The sequence below is a fragment of the Lissotriton vulgaris genome, unplaced genomic scaffold, assembly GCF_964263255.1.
Source record: "Lissotriton vulgaris unplaced genomic scaffold, aLisVul1.2 SCAFFOLD_1201, whole genome shotgun sequence".
In the NCBI taxonomy this organism is placed as follows: domain Eukaryota; kingdom Metazoa; phylum Chordata; class Amphibia; order Caudata; family Salamandridae; genus Lissotriton; species Lissotriton vulgaris.
The window spans coordinates 626,469-643,853 of NW_028254650.1; positions in this window are offsets into that span (position 1 = coordinate 626,469).

The window sequence follows — 17,385 nt, forward strand, 5'->3', positions numbered from 1 at the left end:
CCCCAAACACCACTCACAAACCTCACCAGTCGCCACTGCCTCTTCGACCCCCAAATGTCGCCTTATCCTCCCCAGTCTTTCTTCTGATCCACCCCCTTCTGCCACCCTGTGTTATAGTGAACTCGGGAGAATGTTTACCGATGAACCCAGGAGAACGTTTACCGAAACACTGAAACCATTAATTAGAACTGTAATAAGTCTGCAGCACGCGCGATGCTGTGCAATACACGACGTGCCAGGACCGAATGGAACCTTCTCAATTTCTGAAAAGAATTACTTATATAAATATATGTTTACAATAAAAAAAAGCTCAAAAAGCGGAATTCATCTTCTTAAATCTCTGACGAGTAGCAGGCAGAAAGTTGGGACTTTAGCAGGTTTTGACTGTTCCCCTTGACAAGAGCAATACATAAACAAAGCAGTAAAGTAAAACAGAAAAATAAAAACATATTTAAAAACAGTAAAGTATAAGTTGAAAACAACCTTGTAAATGAGAGCGTTTCTCTGGAAAGACGAGACCTCTGGGAACCCGTCGCCTTTTGCTAGCGCTGTAACTTTTACCCCAATCTTTTCATTTACAGTTTACTAACTAAAGCGATTGACAATATAAAATGGGGTCTGCGTATGGTTATATGAAATGTCCTTTTTGAAGCAAATTTTGTTGTGCGGATGCGCAGATGTGTTTAGAAATTCGAAAGGTGGGCCATTGTTTTTAGGCCGAGCTGACCTAGCATTCAATGCTTTCGCATTGAATGCTGTCAGCAAGACAACTATTGTTACCCGTATTTGGGAATGTGGACAGCAATGTGCCACGCGCTTTTCCTTTCCAGTTTTCACCGCGGGACCGCGCCTCTCAGACGCGCTTGCGCAGACACGTACACACAGCCCCTGCTTTCGCTTGGCTTGCATGCAAACACAGCGCACACACACACAGCCAGCCCCCACCCCCTGCACTCACACAGGCGCGCGCACATACAAACGCTGCCGCCCCCCCTGCACACACACATACAGACATGCGCACACAGACACACAAACGAGCACCCATGCACGCACCCATACATACAGAGAACCCACCCCCGCCGTCGCATACACACACGCGCCCCCCCCGCCCGCCCGCTCCCAAATACAGTCCCACTTACTGGCAATCCGGTGTTCTGTAGCCTCCGCGGGGCTCTCCCTCGGGCATGGGAGCCCCGCGTCACCACTGCTACTCGGGCCAGGAACTCCGTGGGCGCTGATTCGCGCACAAGACAGAAGTCCCGCCCCCACGCTTAGTTTCGTTTTCATGAGTGCGTGCGCACATCTTGTTATCACTTGTTTTTTTTGTTCTGTACATTTCCAGTGGCCTTTTCAGCCTAAACATAGTTGTATTGTTTCCATCACGTGCCTTTTCAGCTTTATATAGTCCAATAGCAGACACAAAATGTCGAAAAGTAGATACCGTGAAATCTTTCATAGAATGCAATTTGTTTAAAACTGAAATGTCCCGTGTATTTTCTTTCAACTGTCTGACAGTTAGTACCCCCCACGTCAAACGTCACTCCCCTGGAGTCCCGCCCATCGTTTCATGGGCTCACTTTGACATATTAACAAATCCCCCCGAGTTGCTCTGTCCTGCTTCCGTTTTCGCACTTCAATGGCGGAACCCAGTTTGGTTCCGCCTGACGCTTAGCAAGTAAAATATTATGAAAAACAATATTCCGTAAAAATAAAAAACGGAAAAACGGAGGAGGAGCTACGCGGGCATCCAAGATGGTCGCGTGAGCAGAGAACTCCTGAGACCCGCGCCGCCCTTCTTGATTTATCCTGCAGTTATCCTGGTCACTTCGACGGGCTTTTGAAGTGCTACTCTCATTGATACCATCGATCCTTTTTTGTCCGAGATCAGACCTCGGGGACCATTTTTACATCGTCTCCAACTTTCTGGCCTAACCCCCGACGGGACCGGGGTCTCTGCTGCCTAGTATGGCCGAGCTGTAATGCAACAACAACGGCTGCCTGGCATCTGCTCCACCGGTGGTGTGCCATTTTCACTTTCGATTTCCATCCCTCTCGTCTCTGACTCCTTGGGACCTGCTACTTCATCCTGGTCTGCTGCTCTCACTGAGAACGCTTTCTCTCTCGGTGCCGGCTAGGTGGCCCGTGACATTTTCTTGCGAAACTAGGCTTTTGGGGTTCAATACTCGTTGCCATTCAGCGGCACCCGAGTGTCTCTGGCCAGTGCTGAATACATCATGGCGACGAAACCCGAAGCGGAGAAGCGCAGGAAGACCAATACTCGCGGGGGGTCGATCCAGTCCAAAATGATCAAGCGTTATACCCAACCGAGAGGTTCCCCCGGCGCCGCCAGTCGTGGCTTGGAGGACCCGAGGACAGACACGTCGTCTTCCTCAGAAGTGTCCCTTCAGGACCTGTTGGCCGCCATTGCAGGCCTCAAGGCCGATATGAGTCAACAATACGAGGCCATCGTGTCCAAGATAGACTCGGTGGCGGTGGATGTTGCTCTTATTCGTGCCGATTTGGCCAAGACGAACGAGAGGGTCAAGGCATTGGACTTAAAGGCATCGAGTTTGGTGACGGACATGGCGGAGGCACAGTCTGAGATAGGAAATTTGCGTTCCTCGCACGACCTTTTGCTCAAACGCATGGAGGACTACGATAATAGGGCCCGGCGGAACAACATACGCTTGGTCGGAGTGCCGGAAGACAATGGTGCTGCCTCGATCGATCTACTGGTCGAGGAACTCATTGTCGCTAAACTCGCTCCCGCAGGTCTCAGCAAGTTTTTTGCGGTAGAGCGTGCCTACCGCTTCCCAGGTGGTCAGGTGAAGCCGGGAGGCCATCCGAGGCCTATCATTGCTAGACTGTTTCACTTTCGGATCAGAGACGCCATCCTTCAGGCCGCTCGTAAACACGGCCCGTTGAAGTACGATAATAACTCTGTCTCGATTTATCCTGATTTCACTCCCCAAGTGCAACGGAAGCGTTCTGGTTTCCTTGGAGTGAAGCGTCGCCTGAGGGATTTGGGACTGAAATACGCAATGCTGTTTCCTGCTCGCCTGCGGATTGAATACAGAGAACGTGCCTATTTTTTCGATCAGCCTGATCGTGCTAGCGACTGGTTGGACTCGTTGCCAAAAGATGACACCGAGAGCGGAGGCCCCGGCGGCGCGGAAGGTGGTGCGACGGCCCAGGTTTAACTTGGGGCCCCAGAGGTCCGGCTTGAGACTATGAACTTTACAGAGTAACTTATGCTGTATGCTTTCTGATTGTGCCCGTGGTGGTGCGGGTACGGGTGGTTTCTCCCTTCCTCCTCGGGGGTTTCTTTGTGTAGATCAGATGGGGCGACAGGCACACTGCAGTTTGGGGTGTCTCTTTAGTCAGCAGGGGTGCAGGGTGGGGGGCGTTGTAACAGGCTCTTGGTTGGGGGGTGGTTGGTGGGGACTTGGTTCTGTTGTGTGTTTCTTGTTGTTCCTCTCTTTTCATGGTATATTACTGATTGCAAGCATTCTGGACCTGTGGTTACGGGAGGGGGTTGGGTTGGGTTGTTTTTCCTGGGATGGGGGGGTGAGATGAAGGTTCTTTCTTGGAATGTCAATGGTTTGGGTGACAGGATTAAACGTGGCATTGTGTTACAATTTATAAGACGTCATGCCCCTGATGTTGTGTTCCTTCAAGAAACCCACTTGATTGGTAATGCCTGTAAAGCTCTTGACCGTCGGGGCTACCGATTGGCCGCCCACGCTGGTTTCACCTCCGGCTCCCGGGGAGTGGGTATAATGGTTAAACCCTCCCTGGCCCTTGCGATTGATGATGTTGTTCTAGATGATTGGGGACGATATGCTGCTGTCTCGGGGAGATGGGAAGGGAAGCCAATTGTGTTAGTGGTTGTTTATATTCCCCCGGGGCTGCAGGCAACCACGTATGCCGATCTTGGCAAGACTCTCCTTGGTCTCCCCGATGATTTGCTGATCATGGGTGGGGATTTTAACTCTGTGATGTCTGGCGAATGTGATCGACTGCCCCCTAGAGTTCTGCCGCAGTCCCAGATGTGGCTCAATGATATGGCTGAAACTTTTGGTCTGGTGGATGTTTGGCGTTCGCTACACCCCTCCCAGACGCAGTATACCTTCCACTCTGGTGCGCATGGCAGCCTCTCTCGGATAGACTACTTCTTTATGCTGGCTTCTACCCTATCCTTGGTACGGGAAGTTCATCATCTCCCCCGGGGTATCTCGGACCATTCCCCCTTGCTGATTAAGGTCTCTGTGGGTGGTCTTTCTGGTAACAGAGTTCCCCCTGTTCCCCCTGGCACTTTCGGAACCCCCGGCTCCGCTCAGATTTGGTGAAGGCTATTGATTGTTATTTCGATGAAAATGTGGGTTCGGTGACCTCCCCTACGGTTCTCTGGGAGGCCTTCAAAACGGTCATTCGGGGATCCGCACTGTCTCTTATTGCTGCTGAACGGAGAGCTAAGAGGGAGGATGTGCTGGCCCTGGAGACTGCAATTGCAGCACTTGAAAGTGAGCTGGGTGGGGATGACACGCCTGCGCTTTTACATACTCTAGAGTTGAAACAGGCGGATTACAAGGCTTGTGTGACCGATGCTGCTAAGTTGATGCGAGCGAATCAGTTGGGCCGACTGTATGATGTGGGTGACAAGGCTAGCAAACTCCTTGCGTGGCTGGTGAGGCTGAGAGAGCGAATCGTGTTGTACCCGTCATTGTTCGTGAGTCTGGAGAATGTGTGTCTGACCCCGGTGAGATTGTTGACTGTTTTGTTGATCACTTCCGGAAGGTTTACACCCCGGTGAGTGATCGTGATGAGGCTGATTCCCGTTTACTGTTGCGTGATATAGCTCTTCCTTGTGTCTCGGAGGAGGAGGGTCTGGCACTGGAGGCTCCCTTTACGGTGGATGAGATTGCCCTCGCTATCAGATCCTTGCGCTCGGGTAAGGCGATGGGGCCCAATGGTTTACCTATTGAGCTTTACAAACTTCGACCAGACAAGATGGCCGCCCATTTGCGGCCCATGTTTCTAGGCGCTTTCGATGCAGGAGTCCTTCCGCTTGAACAGCGCCTAGCCACTATAGTTGTCATCTATAAGGATGGCAAGCCTCGTGATCGTTGTACCTCCTACCGCCCTATTTCCCTGCTAAACGCGGAACCTAAAATCCTTGCCAAGGTTCTGGCCAATCGGTTGTTGACGGTGATCTGTGACCTGATTCATCCGGATCAATCCTGCTTCATACCACATCGGAACACGGCCCTTAATCTGCGTAGGCTTCACGGGGTTCTCGCGAGAGCTGCAACTCTCGCGGAGCCTGCTGTGGTGGCCTCCCTGGACGCTACGATGGCTTTCGACACCATTGAATGGCCTTATCTTTGGGCGGCCCTCTCCAAGTTCGGCTTTGGCCCTAACTTAAACAGGATGTGAGGCGATGGCGTGAATTGCCCTTGTCTCCGTTGTGCCGAGCGGCGCTCTTCAAAATGATGTCGCTCCCTCGCTTTCTCTATGCGTTGCAGAATTTCTTCGACCCGGTCCCTGCTCGCTACTTCCGCGAGATCGAAAGTCTACAGCGGCAATTGATCTGGGACGGACGTGCCCGTATCGTGCTGTCTAAGCTCACACTTCCCTGGTATGACGGCGGTATTGCTTTGCCAGATATCAAACGATACTACTGGGCCTCGCACCTGAGCGCCATTACCCACGTAACGTATTCATTGGAACCCGCTCCTGCCTTTGCCCTGGATAAATTTTTACTGCCCGGTTGCAACTTCAATAGGGCGTTGTACTCGAAGTCACCAATCCGTCTCCTTACAAGTCCTACGAAGTGTGCGGTGCGGGCCTGGAGAGATGCAACTGTGGCTACGGGCTGGAGTGGCAAGCTGACGCGTATGACCCCACTGTACGACTCTGATCGATTGGGCAACCTTTGGCAGACGAAAGGGTTTGACAGGTGGGACATGATTGGGATCAGTAAGGTGGAGGATCTTTGGGCCAGGGGCACTGTGAAGTCCTTTGAAGCCCTAAAACTGGAATATCAGCTTGATGATAGGGAGTATTTTCGGTATATGCAGGTTCGGCATGCCTTGTCCTCAGCCTTTCCCCCCGGGACTGATGTTCCACAATCCCCCCCACTGGAGGATCGTATCCTAGACGGCCACGTCCCCGATAGTACGATTTCCTTAATATATAAGAAGCTCATTAACAACAGGGCTGACCAGCTGGGGAAACTTCGTGCTTCCTGGACGGCGGACGGGCTTGAACTAGACGATGAGGATTGGCAGTCGGCTGTTTCTTCCCCTAAGGAAGTGGCTATTCCGGCCCGACTTCGTTTTGTTCAACTAAAGATCCTCCACCGTGTGTATGTAACTGGTATGCGACTGGTGCGAATGGGGCTTGCGACGGATGGACGGTGTAGGCGTGGGTGTGGTATGGATGGTACTTTTCTTCATGTCTTCATGTCCTATGGGAATGCCCGTTTGTCTCGGCCTTCTGGTCCAGGGTGCACGATGTGATGGGACGTGTCACTGGAGTCCCCCTCCTTCCTGAGGCACGGCGCTGCTTGCTCAATGTGTGGGAGCCTACGGACTGTACTGCTGCTCAGACGTTTTGGGTCACTCTGGGCAACATGGTTGCCAAGAGGGACATAGCTCAGCTCTGGGGCTCCGCCAGGCCACCACGGCTCAGTGGCTGGAAAGACAACATGGACTGGTGCATGTTTCGAGAAAAGACGGTGTACGAGGCACGGAGTCGCCCCTCCTCCCCATTATTGGCGTTCCGTTTTTGTTTCCTATATTACCTGTATCCTTTCTTCCTCCGTGGTCACCCCCCCACGTCAGATTTTTCCTTTATATGTGTACTCCTTCCCTTTTCCCCCCCCTCTTATGACCCTTGCCAGTATAATGCCATGTGTTTGTGTTTGTTGTTTTCTTTCGACAAAATCATAAAATTAAACCTTTGATATCCTTTAAGTATTGTTTCATGCTCCACACTATAATGAGTGCTCAGTGATCGTCTCAAAAGTGTACTGTCCTGCTTTACTCTTGCAATATGTGTCATAGCGGCCGGCCCTGAAGGGTTGTAGGCAGACGCTGTGTAACGTGCATTTCATAAATAAAGGTTTAAACATTTTTTTTTCAAAACGGAAAAACAAACAGGTGCCAAAGTAAGGTGCTCGTAATGCAACGCGGCTCTTTAAAAATACATCTTTTCAAACGTCAGCTTCCAAAACGTAGAACTAGAATGGACTGTGCATATTGTGATGGAGAGAATACGAGCAGCATTTTCATTGATTCGTTTCTACTTCCGTTGCCTGAGCTTGATTACCTCGTGATATGCATATTCAAGTACTGCACCGGCTGCTCGTTGCTATTGCAGGTTTTCCTCCTGGTGGCTTTGCTTTTGGTCACATTAGAAGAGCAGACAGCAGACCGGTCTCATTTACCCAGAAACCCTTGTTCTAATTTCCATAAATTAAAGATTACCTCCTGAACGTTTGGCTTCAAACAGTAAAGATATTCAAACAAATCGATATGCTAAGCACCTAGAAAGTGGTGAAGGAAATAGATTACAAAGCATCATAGAACTCACTCTATTAATAACATGTTATGTATTTTCGTGTTGGCCCCAGCGTCGCCTTTGCGGGCTTTCCAGGAAGTTACTGGCGCTTCCTGTGTTCACTTTCTGGGGGTGTCATTCAGCACGCGTCATTGGCTATTACAGTCGGTCACTTCCGTTTGATTTTTACTTAAAGATCTTTGTCTCTTTTCCAGTGTATGTTGAGTAAATCTTACGTACACACACAACAGCACCTAACCACACAACCAGACACACAACCACACACATACCCACATCCACACACCCACAACCACACACACACATAACCACACCCACAACCACATCCACACAACCACACACACAACCACACACAGCCACACACACAACCACACACAGCCACAACCACCCACACCCACAACCACACACACAGCCACACACACAACCACACACAACCACACACAGCCACACACACACACAACCATATACACACCCAACCACACCCAACCACACACACACAACCACACCCAACCACACACCCAACCACACACCCAACTACACACCCAACTACACACACAACTACACACACAACCACACACCCAACTACACAAACAACTAAACACACAACCACACACACAACACCACACACATACAACCACACACAACCACACACACACACAACCACAGAAACACACAATCACACACACACACAACCACACGCACGCACACAACCACACACACACAACCACACACACACACAACCACACACACACAACCACACACATCTATCTATCTATTGCCCTCACTCTATCTATCTATCGCCCTCACTCTATCTATTCCACTCACTCTATCTATCGCCATCACTCTATCTATTGCCCTCACTCTATTTATCTATTGCCCTCACTCTATCTATCTATCGCCCTTCCCTCTATCTATCTATCGCCCTCACTCTATCTATCTATCGCACCACCACAGCATCACTCAGGGGCACTACAGTATCACTCAAATGCACCACGATATCACTATGCACTACCACAGCATCACTGAACGCCAAAGCATCACTCGTCGCCACACAACATCACTCAGCGCTACCACAGCATAAGTCTGTGCAACCATTCAACAACAACTGGTTCAAATATGTTCTCTCAATGTTTCAATCTTTATCACAAATGTCACAAAAAGATGTTAATATTTCACTTCTGTTCTTGGATTTTCGTCACAATAAAATACACTGCACATAATCTTCACAAAAGTTTAAGCTATTGCCATTATAAATTACAATAACTTTTATTTAAGTATTGATTATTTAAAAAAATGAAAAACCATTGTTATTTGTAATATCAATACATCTAAGTCACGTAAATACAAAACATGTTGCATTACAAATGCTATAGGTGCCACATTTGCAAAAGTTAAAAGTATTGGCATTGTAAATGACAAAGCTATTAATTTCGCTATTTTCAAAACCAACACATAAATAAAAAATGTGTCATTTACTATACCAATAGCTCAAACTTTCCTAATGCGAGACCTATTGCATTGCAAATGCTTGTTAAGTTATGTCATCACTCTTGTCTGTGGCTTGCGGTAGACTCGTGAAATCGTAGAGTTATACATTTCGTTCTAATCTATTGTACAGAGATCTTTTTCATGTGGACAGTGACTACTGAATACTGATCTTTAAGAATAAAGTCAGTACAGTATGTATAGTGTAATATTTATTTCTTTTACAAACTTACAGCTCTCGCGAGACAATCGCTGGAATAAAAAAAAACAATCCTGTACGTGGACTATGAGGGAACTGTACTTCCTTTTCGGCACTCGCGAGCCACTTGCGAGATTGTACATTTGGAATTTAGTTCATAACACTGTATTTTTTTACATTTTGAAGAAAGTAAGACATGAGAAGTGTTGCTTAAAGCAGAAAAACTGTTGAAGTATTATTGTGTTTGAGATGTTAAGAAAGTTTTCTGTTTTTACGAACTCGCAAGCCACCCTGGAAATGCTCAGGACAGGAAAGACATCCCAAGGAAGGATTGCGATGTCTCCGTTTAGCAAAGAAGGATTCTTTCATTGTTTCTTTATTTACCCATAGGGTTTTGCTGTGGTCAGACCATTTTGGCAACCTCTCTGACCTTGCCGATTTTCTGTGATCAGAATCTCATCATCTGGTTCAGATGAGAACCCTCCTCTTGTTCCTGCAAGTCATCCACCTTAGCCACCCAGGGAGTTTTTTGTCTGGCAATGTTTTCAGATATGGCCTGGTGGGAAGAAAATGTTTTCAAATATGTAGTTTGTAACATATGCAAAAAAAGAGTTCACAGGCAGCCGGAACAAGCAACCGGTAGACTGCTGGAACAAGTGACCGGTAGACTGCCTGAGCTCCCGGGTTGTGACCCCTTTCAGCTTTATGGGATGAGCCCTCCTAATCCTCCCGGTCGTAGCAACACAAGGATACTGGTGAAAATCTCACCCGGGGTTTTAACCTCAAGATGGCGCCTGAGAAGGAATGGACCTGCTTTTTGAATGATCCAAAGCAGATCCATGGGAACTTTTACCGTACTACCTACCCCTACCCCTCCCCCCTCTACTCCTCTCCACTTTCCTGCTACTGCCCTCTGCCCTCTGCCCTCACCTGTCCTGGCCCTTAGTCCCCACTCTGTTTATCTGTGAATTTTCCCTCGTCATTTGAGATCTAGCTATTTTGCCTGATGGACGATGGAGCTACCTGGTTTAGCTATAGGGGAGACAGATCAGGGATTCCCTCCTTGGACGTCACCTACCCAGTCGGTCTTTAGACAGACTTCCTTTCGTCTCTCTTGTCGTCTCTTCCCGCATCCTCCCTCTATTTATTTATTTCCTCTATCAATGTATTGAGACTGAACAATTTTGTCTGATGCCCGATGGAGCCACCTGGTTTAGCTATAGGGGAGATGGGCCGTGGACTCCCTCCTTGGTCGTCACCTACCCAGTCGGCCTTTAGATAGACTTCATTTCGTCTCTCCTTGTTGTCTCTTCCCCTATCCTCTCTTTCTCACCTTCCCTGCCCCCTCCCCTCTACGCTCCATTTAATTTGCCCTCCATGTTCTTTAAATGTTTTCCCATTGAGACCTAGCTATTTGGCCAATACCCGGTGGAGCTATCTGATAGCTATAGAGGAGATGGGTTTTGGGACTTGCCCCTCGACCGTCACCTACCCAGCCGGACTTTGGGCTGACTTTCCTTCGTCTTTCTGCCGTATCTCCCTCCTACCCCTTTACCCTTACCCCCTTCCCCTCTACACTTCACTTATCTCATCTTCTATGCTCTTGTAAATGTTTGTCTAGCAACTGATGTAAATTGGAACTGATGTAATCTTGTAATTTTGTGGAACCTCATGTAAAGCGCTCTGATACCTCCGGGTCTAGCCAGCGCTATATAAAACTCTTAAAATAAATAAAATAAATAAATTCCATGAGTACCACTGGGATGTGGTGACATTTGAGGGCTATTGTTAGTACCGGGGTCTCTAGTTGGCAGGGGGATGCACCCTAGTCCAAGTAGGGACCACCACTTCCGACCTGGTAGCTTGGCGCAGAGAAGCAAAGGCGTAACTTCAGAGGCAATGTGTAAAGTATTTCTGCAACACACAACAACAGTGACGCAGTAAAGACACTCACAAAAAGAACACCACACCAGTTTTATATAAAAATAAGAATATTTTTATGTAAAAAGAAGAAAAGTATGCAAGCTTCAAAAACAGTCAGACTCCACATGTAGATAATCAAAGGTCTGCAGTCATAATGTCTTTTGGGATGGTTGTTATAGAGCTTCTAGTAGGGTTTGTCTTTTCAGTGGGAAAGCATTAAGGCAAACCAGTCCTTTGAGTGCAGTAGATTATGCAAGGCACGCAGTCTTTGTGAGTCTGCACCACTTTGGGAGAGCAACCCTTTGAATTCAAACTAAAGCAGTTCCTTAAGTGGCGGAGATGAAGCACCGATCCCAGTTTTTATGAACAGGGATCACTTTGGTGGAACAGTACTGTATATTCAGGGTGAAACAGTGTTGGGAAATAGATGCGGTCTCAGTGGGGCTTGGGTCGCAGCTTGCTCTCTGAGGGAGCGGGGGCCCACCAGTACAAGTCACCCCCAACCTCTGGCAGCCCGCTAGTACATTGAGGCACTCCCCGGCAGCCCGGCAGGTAATTGAGTCAGTTCCCGGGACTCGCTAAGACAGAGGGCCGTCCCCGCAGCCTACAACACGCTCCCGCCAACATTCCCCACACGGCAGCTTAACTTCACGCACTGGCCGTTACCTGAGGTTGGGGGGTGAGCCAGGTGCCGTCAGGGAGCTCTCCTCTCCTCCGGGGCACTCTCCAGCCTTCTGTGCACTTTTCCTTTCCCAGCTAAAGCTGGGGAATGCCCTCGAAGCAAAACCAATGAGGGCGCAGGCCGGCCGCTGACGTTACAGAACTCCTGGGCCGCTGCAACCAATCTCAGCACGGCCTGGGGCTAACGTCGCACCAATCCCAGCACGGCTTTCCCTGATGCTTGGGATGACGCGCCCAGGGCTCCCGGGCCGCGACGTTGAATATAGGATGCAAATTTGAATATCCCTGCAATCCCGGTCAGCAGTGGTGTACGTGTCTATACAGCTCTCCCTTCAGCGGTACGCGGGCCAGGGCCACACAGAGCCCCTTTTGCACAAAGCTTCACCTTGCCCTCAGGTCCGGGGTAGCGGCGGTGCTTCCTGGTGTACAGCGCTTTGCTTCTCAGCGCTACACAGCTTGCTCAGGTCCCGGCGGCGGCGGTGGTGATTTGGGGGGCAGCTTTGAGGCTGAGCAGTCGCGCGCCAGCAGAGATAGGCACAAAGCAGTCTTTGCAGTTTTGTTTAGAGTACCCTCGCCAGGAAGTCAGTCAGTCTTGCTTGTGGAGACACTCTGGAGATGTTCTTTCGGTCTCCCTGGCAGGGCAGGATCAGCAGGCAGTAGGGCAGCTCAGTAGGCAGGGGCAGTAGTTCCTTGGAGCAGTCAGCCTCCTTCCAATGGCAATCCTCTTGCGCAGCAGTCGTCAATCCAGCAGGGTGTCATTGTGGTCCAGCAGTGTAACAAAGAAGTGAGGCCAGGACCCTCCCTTATATATCTTTCAGACTAGGGGCTAGAAAGTGGTAGAAGTTTCTGGAAGGGTCTGGGGGCAGGGGCTTCTTGAAGAGTCCAGGAAGTTCTGGTATGTTCCCTGCCTTCCCTGGCCTGGCAGTCACAGTGACGAGAGACAGGCCGTTAAGGCTACAGTGGGCAGCCCATTACAGCCCATTCCAGGGGAGAAGGTGTAAATCACCACTCCCACCTCCCAACCCAGGCAGCTATCAGCATGCAGAGGGGAGGGGGGAGTCTACAGGGCCCAGGCTAAGTGTAGGCAGGAAAGGGTCCATTTTCTAAAAGTGGTATCCCTAGCGTAGTAATGCCCAAAACCCATATATCATTAGAAAGGGTTCCCCGCCCCGAGTCCAACAAGACCAAACATGACAGACTTATTAGGTCCATATCAGAAATTATCCCAATAAGGGGGGGTTCCCAATGTTGGTCTATGGAGGTTTCAGCCTTACTGTGGTAGCAGGGGCTTGGGGAGATATGCCAGCGTCATATGGTTTTAGGGAAGAGCACATGCACCTCAGCACTGTTTAGCAAAGCCCTAAGTCCAACACAATGTAAGGTAAAAAATGGGAGGCAAAAGGGCAAAAGGTAGGGGAAGACTACCTCAAGGTTGACACGTCCAACAGCTATGCATCCTCAACGCCTTGTTCTGACTGAGATAGCCTGTGTTCTAGAGCTTGATAACTCATCAGGGCTGTCCACATTTTTCTAACGTAGTGACACTTGCCTGCCCAGGTATTCACCACTCAAGTAGATAACTCTGCTTATATGAACAAAGCCCTTTTTTGCTGAGTATGTAAGGAGATCATTTTTTTTCTGAGACAAGCAGGGGTGCACGGGACAGGCTTGTCCAGGATCATAAATACCCACCTAGGGAGTAGTTTTTTTAGGCTTATTTTTTCTACATTTCCTCTGCTTTGCTTTAGAGGAGATGCTGTTTCTTACTCCCAGTTTCTTGTTTTAGTCCTATCCCCTTTAGGGAAACACTCCAAAATACAGTTTTTCAAAATGCTACTTGAAAAATCTTTTTTCGGAGCTAACCTATACTTTCATTATGTATGTTCTTTCTACTATGTACCCCTTTTTTTCCTTCTTGATGACTTTCGCGAGACACTTGTGAGACACATGATGCTCTCTTACAAATCATGGGTGATTCTCAGGAACCTCTCGCTCGAGTCAAGCGTGCAGTCTTGCATGTCCACTTCGAGGGAGCAGTGTTTGCTGCTTTACACTCATAAGCCTCTCATGAGAGCGTACTTTTATAATTTAACTTGCATTTTCACTGAATATATCCTGTTGTAATAGGTTCCCTTACCCTTTGTGCATACTATCCAGCGAGACTCTCCCAAGATCGCAAAAATACTTTTAGAGCAAGAATTTACATTTTTGTTTATTACAATACTTACCTCTTACAATCCCAACTTCTAGACACCTTGGGAATGTGCATATTTGGGGATCAGACAGTGGTCCAGTGGTTGGCTGTATGCTCCCACCCACCCTGGATATCTTGTACTGGATGCCAATTTTTTATTTTAAGTCCCTTGGGACAGAGGCATCTTGCAGCAACAAATACACAGCAGTCAGAAAAGGACTCCTGTTTCATAAATATACTAAGGCATGGGGGTTTGCAACTCATCACATTGCAAAACTAGAGAGGTGGACAGTGGCAAACTAGTCTGTGTGCAAGAAACGTGTATTTGTCTTGCGACCTCACTGTTGTACATCAGACTCAAATATCTTATTCTTTTCTAATAACTCTTCTTATTTGGCTCAATCTTATCTTAAGGTCCACATGATGTTTCAGCTTCTTAGTTCCTTCTGCTTTGATCTTAAGATTTTTTTCTTGATTCTAAGGTACATTTGAAGTTGCATAATGCTATATGAGCATATTGGCACCGTTTTCATTTACACTCTGTTTATGGCATTCCTTCATTTGATCAGAATTTGGTAATTTCTAGAATGGACAAACAGTACAGGCTTCTTATGGTTCATTGTGAAAAGACTACACAAAATATGACCATATAGTTTGCTGTGGAAATAAGACCTACGTCGGAAATAAGAATTTAGACTGTTCGAGAAGACACTGCTACTCATTTTTTTTTAACATACGGTCATCTCTTAATATTGCTTGTTTATGTGTTTGTAGAGGTTCTGTGTGAATTCCAATCAGTACAACTGTAGGAAAAGTGTTAGATTGCAGAAGGGTGAAATGTACTAGTCCCACTCCAGTCAGTGCAAATGTAGAGAAAGTGTTGAATTGCAGAGGGGTAAAATGTACTACTACCACTGCATTCTATGCGGCATTAGAAACAAATTATTTCACTTCAACTAAAACAAAAAATTCAAAACTATAGTAAATAAATATATATATATTTAAATATAAAGAATCTATTTTTTTAAATTAAGAAATTTCGTATTTATTACAATGTTTAATACATATTGTAAATGAATACATATATTATATTGATAACAAAACCAACATCTATTGTCAAAATAATAACAACCAATAAATACAATATTATTTACAATTAAAAAGCATAACACAATTAACACATACAGTAATAAATTACAATAAAAAAACAAATGTTGCTTTTTTAAATGTTGTTATTACTTACATAACTTTCTGCCCTATACCTCTACAAGCTACAGACCATCCATCTAAAATGTATATTTAAAATTATAATACTTATACATTTTACATAATTAAATATCTATTAAAATATTAATACTAATTAACTAATAATAAAACAATTACACATAATGACATTTCCATCATTTATCCATACAAAACAAAAAACCCACACCTAATATATACATTTAAAAGACATTAGGGAAGTTACATAATTAATAATCAATTAAACAATAAATATTAATAATTGACTAATAATACATTAATTATATTGAACTATTTCCCACACTTTACCCCTACAAATACAACTCACACATATAACCTAAACGATATTTTAATTGCATATTCACATAATTAATTAAACATCTAAACAGTTATTAAAAATGTATATTTATTAATTAATCAAATTTCCTACACATCCTTTACCCATACAAACCCCCCCAAAATATACATGACACAATTTACATAATTAATTATCAATGTGTTATCAATTAAATATTAATTTATAATATTAAATAATCTAAAAAAATATATAATTTATTTAATTCCAGCCCTATACCATACAAAACCTACAAATGTCACATTCAATTTAACAATGACCTAAATAATTATCAATGAAGTATTTATAAATAAGTATTAATAAATTATAATGAACTTCACAGCCTATGCCCCTACAAAACAAAGAAGTCACACTTCAAACTTTAATGAATTAGACCAATAACATAAATAATTATCATTTAAATAATAATAATTACAAATTAATTATACATTAATTATAATGTATTTTCTTTCCAAGTTAACCTCTATAAACCCACAACCTGCACCTAAAACTTAAAAACTAAAAATATTAATTAGACAATTTGCATAACAATTATCAATTAAATAATTGATATTATTTAAAAAATATTTTGTTATTAGTTATAAATCATTTACTTCCCCCTATACCCCTACATAACCCACAACCCACACCTAAAACTTAACTAAACAAAATATTACCTATACAATTAACATAAATAATTATCAATTAAATAATTATTATTACATTAAAAATATTATTAATTATTTTTAATTCATTTACTTCCCTTCCAATTCTATAAACACAAAAATAATTAAAAATTGATATTAGTAACAACATTTTTTACATCAATATTACTTACCTTAAAATCGATATTGTTGTCCACGATATTCTTGCTCACGATCTTTCTATGTCACCATATTTCCAACTCAATAGTTGTGTCAATCGATATTACTGACTTGATATTTTGTCAGAACACCAGGAAAGGGAAACACAATGGAATTTACGGGGAAGCAAGTGAGAGGGTGTGGAAGGCAGAGCTCTAGCTTGAAATGTAACAGGTATATAATGATTAACTGCTGAAGGCTGATAAAGCTGCTGCTGTCTAGTATTAGCAGGTCCAAAATATTTTTTCAGCCCACAACATATAAAAAGGAAAAATTGTTTCATAGTACATAATGGAGCATTACAGTCATTTCAAAATTGTCTGAGCAAAATTATAACCCTGTCCAGTAAGAGGACGAGCGAGAAACCACAGTCTTACAACCTTTCTTTTCTGTGCAGGTACTAGGATAGAGCGTTCACTGCAACTGATGCAACGTTCTGGCTCTAACGTCCTGCTCAAGTGAAACCCAGAGTTAAGGTAGTTTGTCAGCACACATACATAAGCACTCCAAGACTCTCACACTCTACTCTCTATCTCTGGCTGCCTGAACTCTGGGTACTCATTGTCATTGCTGATTGTCCCTCACTGCGTCAAGTATAACTGTTTTCTCACTTATCCATGGCTGCCAAGACTGTGGGAATAATACAAAATATGTAGGATAGCTATTGGGCATAATATTTCTGCATAATGATTTCAAACGGAAAGTGAACATTGCGGGTCTATTTGCTGGAAAATAAATGTAACCCAAACAATCACTGTTATACGTTTGGTGGCAGTATATGAAAATGGGCATTTTGTAAAATACTCTAAAAAATGTGCCAGATGTTTAAAAAATGACATTAAGTCCTACTGGTTTTATTTGATCACTTCACTTGTCTTTGTCT